The following is a 9,439-nucleotide window of genomic DNA, read 5'->3' on the forward strand; positions in this document are numbered from 1 at the left end:
GCGGAATGCTTGCGTTTCCTGCTCCAACATTGCATTAATATCTCAAAAGTAATATCTAACAATTCCACAACATATACCCAATACACACAAATCTAAGTGAAGGAATGGAATTAAGAATATATAAGTGTATGGACGAGCAATGTCAGAGCGGCATAGACTAAGATGCAGTGGAATAGGATAGAATATAGTATATACATATGAGAAGAGTGATGCAAATTTTGTAAACATTATTAAAGTGACTAGTGTCAATGATTTCAAGTCTATGCATCTAGGCAGCAGCCTCTAATGTGCTAGTGATGGTTATTTTACAGTCTGATGGCCTTGAGATAGAAGCTGTTTTTCAGTCTCTCGGTCCCACCTCTGATGTATTGACCTCGCCTTCTGGATGACAGCGGGGTGAATAGTCAGTGGCTCGGGTGGTTGTTGTCCTTGATGATCTTTTTGGCCTTCCTATGACATCGGGTGCTGTAGGTGTCCTGGAGGGAAGGTAGTTTCCCCCCCGTGATGCGTTGGGCAGACTGCACCACCCTATGGAGAGCCCTGCGGTTGCGGGGGTTGCAGTTGCCATACCAGACGGTGATACAGTCCGACAGTATGCTCTCAATTGTTGTATGGGGTTAGTTCAGGTAACCGGCGTGCATCTGGAATTGAAAAATGATGTGTGTGTCTTTCTGTGTGTCTGTGGAATGTCCAGGTGCTGTGATATATATGTAGTGACAGGATTATATGGGACATGATGACTAATAATTGTCCAGTCCTTACTCTGCTCCTGCACCAGACACAAGCTACTTGAAAAGCCTTGCCTTTCCGTGTCGTCCTCCAATGCCATGGGAGGAAAAACCCTGAGAAAAGCCAACAGTCACGTCAGACATTGCTAGAGAGCTAAATAGATTTGAAAACATCATGCGTTTCCATAAAATCATATTTTAATATGTTAGTCAACATCTCTTCAAATATACAGATACATTGGTGGACACATTACCTTTACAACAGGGACAAAAACTGTCTTGATGGTAAATCCACATTTTCTCAACACTTAATTTAACTAGGCAAGTCAGTTAAGAACAAATTCTTATTTTCAATGACGGGTTAACTGCCTTCTTCAGGGGCAGAATGGTATATTTATACCTTGTCAGCTCGGGGATTAGATTTTGGAACCTTTTGGTTACTAGTCCAACGCTCTAACCACCAGGCTGGTTTCTAGTCCAACGCTCTAACCACCAGGCTACCTGCTGGTTACTAGTCCAACACTCTAACCACCAGGCTGGTTTCTAGTCCAATGCTCTAACCACCAGGCTACCTGCTGGTTACTAGTCCAACGCTCTAACCACCAGGCTACCTGCTGGTTACTAGTCCAACGCTCTAACCACCAGGCTGGTTTCTAGTCCAATGCTCTAACCACCAGGCTACCTGCTGGTTACTAGTCCAACGCTCTAACCACCAGGCTACCTGCTGGTTACTAGTCCAACGCTCTAACCACCAGGCTACCTGCTGGTTACTAGTCCAACGCTCTAACCACCAGGCTACCTGCTGATTTCTAGTCCAACGCTCTAACCACCAGGCTACCTGCTGGTTACTAGTCCAACGCTCTAACCACCAGGCTACCTGCTGGTTACTAGTACAACGCTCTAACCACCAGGCTACCTGCTGGTTTCTAGTCCAACGCTCTAACCACCAGGCTACCTGCTGGTTTCTAGTCCAACGCTCTAACCACCACGCTACCTGCTGGTTTCTAGTCCAACGCTCTAACCACCAGGCTGGTTTCTAGTCCAACGCTCTAACCACCAGGCTACCTGCTGGTTTCTAGTCCAACGCTCTAACCACCAGGCTACCTGCTGGTTACTAGTCCAACGCTCTAACCACCAGGCTACCTGCTGGTTACTAGTCCAACGCTCTAACCACCAGGCTACCTGCTGGTTTCTAGTCCAACGCTCTAACCACCAGGCTACCTGCTGGTTACTAGTCCAACGCTCTAACCACCAGGCTACCTGCTGGTTTCTAGTCCAACGCTCTAACCACCAGGCTACCTGCTGGTTACTAGTCCAACGCTCTAACCACCAGGCTACCTGCTGGTTACTAGTCCAACGCTCTAACCACCAGGCTACCTGCTGGTTTCTAGTCCAACGCTCTAACCACCAGGCTACCTGCTGGTTACTAGTCCAACGCTCTAACCACCAGACTACCTGCTGGTTTCTAGTCCAACTCTCTAACCACCAGGCTACCTGCTGGTTACTAGTCCAACGCTCTAACCACCAGGTTACCTGCTGGTTACTAGTCCAACGCTCTAACCACCAGGCTACCTGCTGGTTACTAGTCCAACGCTCTAACCACCAGGCTACCTGCTGGTTACTAGTCCAACGCTCTAACCACCAGACTACCTGCTGGTTTCTAGTCCAACTCTCTAACCACCAGGCTACCTGCTGGTTACTAGTCCAACGCTCTAACCACCAGGCTACCTGCTGGTTACTAGTCCAACGCTCTAACCACCAGGCTACCTGCTGGTTACTAGTCCAACGCTCTAACCACCAGGCACCTGCCATCTAGTATAAAGTTACAAAAATTATAATACAGAATACAACAATCTTACAGCTTTCCTTGCGAGTAAAATAATTATGCGGTGCACCAACAATTTCTGGAGTAAATTCAAAATGCTCAGAGGCTAACCCTACACCTGCAAGATCTCTTTTGAGAACATTTGAGCTTCTTTCCTTTGAATACGATTAAACCATTTGCCACTGTGCATGCTGTACATGTACTGTATGTGTAAACCTACAGTATATAAGCCATCACTCAGATGTATTGGACACCCAGAGAAGTCCCACACAGTGTCTACAAGTTTTATTTGCCAACCGTTTAAGCTGATCTAGCTAACGGGTCAGTGAAACCCACCCAGTTGTCCAAATCACCCCTGTGGCTTCTGTTTTGTGCTATGATGCATCATTGCGTCAACTCTCAGTGGAGAGCTTGTGATCAACCATTTTGAAATAGAATGGAATGGCATTTGTGGGGCTGCGTGCAGTTTTGCAAGTCTCACATGCTGTTATTATAATTTTCATTGGTTTGAGGATGTCTGCCATGTACTGTTAAAAGAGAGCTTCAGCTCAACATATAGATGATTAATAATGCAATTAGAGGTCTTGGAACATGGACATGATGCCAGCACAGAGAGCCTGTGAACTTTCCAACAGCCAATTATATTGAAACCAGTTCCTGTTTCATTCAATGGTTCTGGTTCTGGACGTTAAAGGCTTTCCTTTGGTGGAAAACTAAAGCACCTCTTTACCCCTTCCCAACAGCACAAACTATGTACACAAACTATGTGCTATCTAGAACCTTGGCTGTCCCCATAGGAGAACCCTTTGAAGAACCCTTTCCACATCGGGTTTTACATGGAACTCAAAAGGGTTATATCTAGAATCAAAAACGGTTCTATCTGGAACCAAAGAGGGTTATCCTATACTCCGGGTCGATATTCACGTAATAATAAGGAATTCACCTCCACTACGCCCACAAATTGGGGTCAACTAACATTCTTTCCTATTGACCCCTATTGTAAAAGAGCAAACTTCGTCGCCAATTGTTTGTTTTTACAAAAATAACAAGACATGCCGAAAAGCTCCTGTGTTGTTCAATGTACATGTAACCAGGTTTAAAAAATCCAAACCTACAGTTCGCAATGCCCCCACGTAGGTAAAAAGAGCCTGCGACAAGAGCCCTGTGGCTTCAGGCCATTCTGCATGGGAGTGTGGGAAATGTAGGGACCCGGTGTCCAAGTAGGCTAACTGTTACACATAGCTATTTGTGTGGAAAACATTTCATCACAGGTAAGACATTTAACTTGTCTAGTATAGTCTGTTTGTAACTCCACTCATTACTTGTAGCTGTATAGTCTGTTTGTTTTTGTCGTTGTTCTTGGCTACCTAGCTAGCACTCACTTGTTTGAGCATGAGGGAAGCCCTACAATATTCCGTTTTTCTAAGTAGTGAGAATGCTCGGGAGCAGGCAATGTTGAAAAGTCATCTTTAGACTTGTTCTTTTCTTAAATGTAGTTTTCTAATTGACTAAAATATGCAGACAACCAGAAAAAGTTTTTGCTGTGAACCAATGTAACCTTGGTAACCACAGGTTGTTTTCCACACAGGCGGTTAGGGCCGCGACGTTCTATCTTTCTTATACCGACTGGGACGATGTGGACAGCAGAAGAACCCTTTTGAAACCCTTTTTTTGTAAGAGTGTGGGGGTTAGGGTTAGGGTTAGGGGCTGTCAAAGCCCCATGTCAGAACCCACTGTCAAAGCCCCATGTCAGAACTGTGTTATTTGTTTCAAAAACACCCTCCGCTCCACTCTTCTCTTCCCAAAACTTAGGCGGCAAATAGCCCAGCGGTTAAGAGCGTTGGGCCAGTAAATGAAAGGTTGCTGGTTTGAATCTCTGAGCCAGCAAGGTGGTAAAACTGACCTTCTGCCCTTGAGCAAGGCAGTTAACCCCCAACAACAACTGCTCCCCGGGCGCCGATGACGTCGATTAAGGCAGCCCCCCAAACCTCTGATTTGGAAGGGTTGGGTTTAATGCGGAAAACACATTTTGGTTGAATGCATTCAGTTGTGCAACTGACTAAGTATCCCCTTTCCCTTCCCAAAGATTACAAAGAAGTTGAACAGACCATACATTCCTTGAAGACCAATGCATTTTCATGGTGTTCCGTGCAGTGGAGGCTTTACCAGAATCTCCCTAATTGTGTTAAGGCTGTGTCTTTGAGACATGACGCAGGCAGCAAGCTGGAGATGGGAGTCATTATGTTGCCTGATAGGGTTTGGATCTCCACTCTCTGTCTGTCAGGAGAGGAACAGGATAAGAAGGATCTCCTCCAGATTGGCTATTAATCCGTGTGTAGAGATGAATTTAAGATTTCACCCAGCTTTTCATTGAACAGGAAGCACCTGAATAAATGTTCACGAAAAAAGGTCTGCCCTATTAGGTATCCCTTATCAAATCTTATTTACAGTACGATCAAGGGTTGTGGTGTAAGGGTTCTCCGAGTTCATACAAAGCTGACAGTAAAAGCTAGTGGGCATCTTATTAAAGTGTCCTCATACTGTATATTTTGGACGTGATTTGCAGGCCGCAAAGCTTTATTAGCATCCGGATCGGCCTTGTGAATGAAGTCTAAATATAGACGGTTGATCCAGGGATGTGGGAATCCAGTGATTTGGGGAAACCAGTCCAAATTGCTGTGAATTTCCATCATTGATGTTGTCTATTAATAGTTTAATAAGGGGTCAGGACTATTGGCACTGATATTAACCTGGAAATATACAACAAATTTGTCTTAAACAGCTCTAAAAATGTACAATTCTATCTTTCGGATTTTTCTTGCGTTGTACTGGACTGCATTCAGGATCCTTAAAGAGTTTCATAACCAATTGATAACCAATAACCAATTTGAGCTGACAAGTAGTTGGATTGAGATTCCAGTGGAAGAACATTAAAAGCAAAAAAAAAGTGAATGTCCATGTTCTCTCAACACTGACCATCAAATAAGGGAACTATGTCTTCCGCAACCTCATAGATGGCCACGGTATCCTCTGATGTTCTCCAAAATCCTGAGGAGTGAGAGAGGCAAGAAATGAATTACTCTTGCAACCTCAAGAAAATTGGGCAACCACAAACAGATCTTAAATATCTTAGCAGGGGATCCATGACAGACACTGGAACAGAGTAGAGGCAAAGGCAGCACAGCAGAGTTAATGTATTTCCCACCACCTTGCCATACTACAGTATCCTGATGTTTGGAATAATAGGGATGGATAGGACTCTGGTCTCAAACCACAGACATAGCCTACAGTATATTCACTGACTTTACATATTGCGAATCAAAAGGAGAAAAAGTGCTGGAAAAAGTGGCCATTTTCCATAGAATTAGCATACTTTGTTGAGAGAATAAAACTCGTTGTTCCTGCTCTTCCCTGATCATTTGAATGAACTCACCAGATGTTAGGTACATTATGTTGCTTTGTGAGTTTGTGCCGACTCTTTACCGCATTCAAAATATATGTTCTCAAAGTCTAGTGTGGACTAAATATCTAGGACTTACAACTACTTCATGATGTAACATGTGGCTGGCTATCAACTGATAATTACTCAGCATCCACATTTTACTTTTGACTTTTACTTTGTTTTTACTGGGCAATCTCTTCTTTTCTTCTGTTATTTACAACACAGCCTTTGTTTTCAAAGTTAATAATAATTTACAGAGGTGGGATCAAGTCATTGTTTTACAAGTCACAAGTAAGTCTCAAGTCTTAGCACTCCAGTCCCAAGTCAAGTCTCAAGTCAAGACAGGCAAGTCTGTGTCAAGTCTCAAGTCCTAAACTTAGAGTTTCAAGTCCTAAACAAGTCATAATGTGCTCTTCACCAAATGTAATACCATTTCATATTTTTAACAAGAGTAATAGTTAGTATATTACATTTACGCATATAATGAATGCTTTAAAAAAAATATATATATATATATATATATATATATATATATATATATATATATATATATATATATATATTTATTACTTTCCAAATAAACATATTTCCATGTAAATACATTGGTACCCCCCATAGCTATCAACTATCGAGGATCGCAATTGGGGCAATGTAGGCATGTACACAATCGCCAAACCTTAACACACACACACACACACACACACGCACAGACACACACACTCTCTCTGTGTGGTTACAGTAGGCTAATGTATGTCAATGGTTATAGGAACAGCAGTAACACCAGGCAGGATTTAGGCTACCAACTGCCTAGCCAGTTGTAGCTCAATCTTGGGTGCAATGATCACGTTCCCGCACTGACTGACTGTGTGGAGGTTCATTCATTTAATGTTATGTTAGCCTATATGCTACACTAGCAAAGTTATATATAGCTGTCGGCTACATTAGCCACGATTTACCGTTCTTTGTGCAGGTTCAAATGTCAAACAAAGTTGGAAGTTGTTGATCCTCCGTCTGTAATTTTCTTCCCGCATGTTTTGCAAGTTGCAATCCGTTTTTTGTTGACGACAGTGTAGTCTTTATATCCGGAAATAATCATTTTGGGTATCATCTTTCCAAAGGCTCCGACTGAATTCACCCACCGACATTCCTCTGCACTGCCACGCGCAACGTTTTCTCAGCTGGCACAATTTGATTGGCTGCTGTCTGATTCAATCTGTAATCTTAAATTCTTAAAGAGAGTTGATGCGCTGCACACTTTTTTAATAGCATCATTTTTAACATTTGGGCTTGGGGAGGGTATCAAGTCAGTTCAAGTCAAAAGGCTCAACTGCAAGTTAAGTCACGAGTCATTGGTGTTAAAATCAAAGTCGAGTTGCAAGTCATCATGTTTGTCAAGTTTGTCAAGTCATGTGACTTAACTTTTAAAGTTAAGAATAAAAACCATTAAAACACGTCACACTAGGGCCAAAGGGCCTGAGTCTTGTCAGTAGTACGTAATTAGTACCTTTACTGATGGCATAATAAGACCATCACTCTCTTTTCTCTTCCTCCTCCTTTGATCATTGGTCATCCATCATTCCTAGCCCTGACACATGGCCACTTAGCCATTGAGCCACCCTCCACAGGGATGAACCACTGAGCGAGGCTGGTTAAGCCTCAGGGGGTCCTCTTCCTGCTGGGTTTACCTCCTGGTTACCACAGTACCACTCTGTTACACAAAGAGGCCTCAGAATACTGTCAGACAGGGATGGTGGTCCCCTGGTGGCTTCCCTTTGACTTCTGAACTTTTGACCCCCTCAGGGTCATGTGTGTGTAACTGTAGGTTTTTTACTATTGTAAGTTTTCTTCTGCTTTTAAAAGGAATGCACATTTAGTAAAGGACATGTAATGCATTGGGTGTTGTAGGCCTATGAACAATACGGGGTACAAATAGAAATATCCCGAATGTGTATTCATGCCTCATTTGCTCTTGCAGAACATTTACATTTGTAAGTGCAACCATGGACAATAATTGTAATATTGTCTGAGAAAAAGCAGCAGAATAATAGCTACAGTTTTTTTTTCAGAGAACATTTGGCAACTGAAGGCCGGTGTTGAGAAACATGCAATTATTGGTTTTGCAAAAAACTCAGAGCCTTCTTTTCACTTGAATTTTTTGACAAGCCGAGGCAGAATAAGGGTTTGGACTCTCTCTCTCCCCTCACTCTTTGGCAACAAGGACCTCTAAGTTCAGATACTTCCATCCTACATAAACTTAATAAGCTGTAAAAAAGAACTTTATTCTCTATCATGTAGGAATACACTGTCTGTAATTATGGCTTTTAGTGCTTAAAGAAGCATATCCAGCTCTTTCAATGAGTAAAGGGCTTGATCTCTCTGGAGGTTATTGAAACAGTGCTATCGCAGAGGCTGATCAGGAAATGTGTCCTTAAACGACATCATGCATACGTTGTGCGGTCAGCCGCCTGCCTGGCTGCCGGTCAGTTACAGTATGTCATCCTGTGAGAAACGGGGTATTATTAGCGAGGGTAAATAGCACACCCCTGACGCACTCCTTCATGTAACGTTTAGTAGGGGACTCGTAAGGCTGAATATAGTTCTGATCGGTCCGATCTCTACGTCGCAAAATGAACCAGTGCTACTCTGCCAATTTCCCTGTGGTTAGCGGAATGTCTAGACTTGATTTCTTAATTTACTTTTACACGTCGAATGGCCTTTGAAGGTTACCTGAGCATCTGCTGTGCCAAGTGGGATGGAAACCCATGGTGAATGCTGAATGTTAAAATACAGGGTCAATGGAAAGCTTGAGTTGCTGGATAGTTCTATCCTTACATGATGCGGTTCTCATTCTAAACACAACTTAATGAGGCGGCAGGGACGCAATCCTACAGATGCTGGTTCGGTTAGCAAACATATTTGGACTAACTGATATCGTCATTTGACTTTGAAGATAATCTATCTGAATAGCAGAGCAACCACCCTCACACGGATGCATATAAACCTATGTTGCAATGGGACTATTTGGGAATAAACAGTCAAATCCTCAACATCCTCTCAGGACAACTCATGTAATATACATACTAGTAAAATGTCACCCAAAGGCCTATTCAATGTGAGACTGTAAAATGTGAGTGTCTGAGTTTAACAATGAAGTTTGCACCCAGGGCTACCTCATCACATGACCATGAGCAACTGTGCCTGACTCATGTCCGCTACACATGCTGTACAAATGCTGTAGGCTATGTGCCGATGTACACTGAGTGTACAAAACATTAGGAACACCTGCACTTCACATGACATGAAATCAAATAAATTCAAATTGTTTTTGTTACATGCGCCGAATACAACCTTACCTGGGAAATGCTTACCTACAAGCCCTTAACCAACAATGCAGTTCAAGAAATAGAGTTAATAAAATATTTACTAAATTAACTAACCAGGTGA

The 9,439-nt window shown here is 42.8% G+C and overlaps 1 long non-coding RNA gene across 3 annotated transcripts; it reads right to left on the reverse strand.

Moving 5' to 3' along the window:
* Positions 1 to 378: 378 nt before the first annotated feature.
* LOC149972077 (uncharacterized) lies at positions 379 to 7,146 on the reverse strand. Of its 3 annotated transcripts, XR_016491913.1 has the most exons (4): positions 6,952 to 7,146; positions 5,530 to 5,601; positions 763 to 842; positions 379 to 641 (listed from the first exon to the last, which is right to left on the reverse strand). It is a non-coding gene; the product is annotated as an uncharacterized LOC149972077 (long non-coding RNA). The 3 variants fall into 3 exon arrangements; XR_016491912.1 differs by lacking the exon at positions 379 to 641 and having other exon boundaries at positions 738 to 842; positions 6,952 to 7,090; XR_016491914.1 differs by lacking the exons at positions 379 to 641; positions 763 to 842 and adding an exon at positions 4,697 to 4,830 and having other exon boundaries at positions 6,952 to 7,090.
* Between the last annotated feature and the right edge of the window lie 2,293 nt (positions 7,147 to 9,439).

This window comes from Oncorhynchus mykiss, chromosome 25 (genome assembly GCF_057628025.1).
Source record: "Oncorhynchus mykiss isolate SJ-2025 chromosome 25, ASM5762802v1, whole genome shotgun sequence".
NCBI classification, from domain to species: Eukaryota; Metazoa; Chordata; class Actinopteri; order Salmoniformes; family Salmonidae; genus Oncorhynchus; species Oncorhynchus mykiss.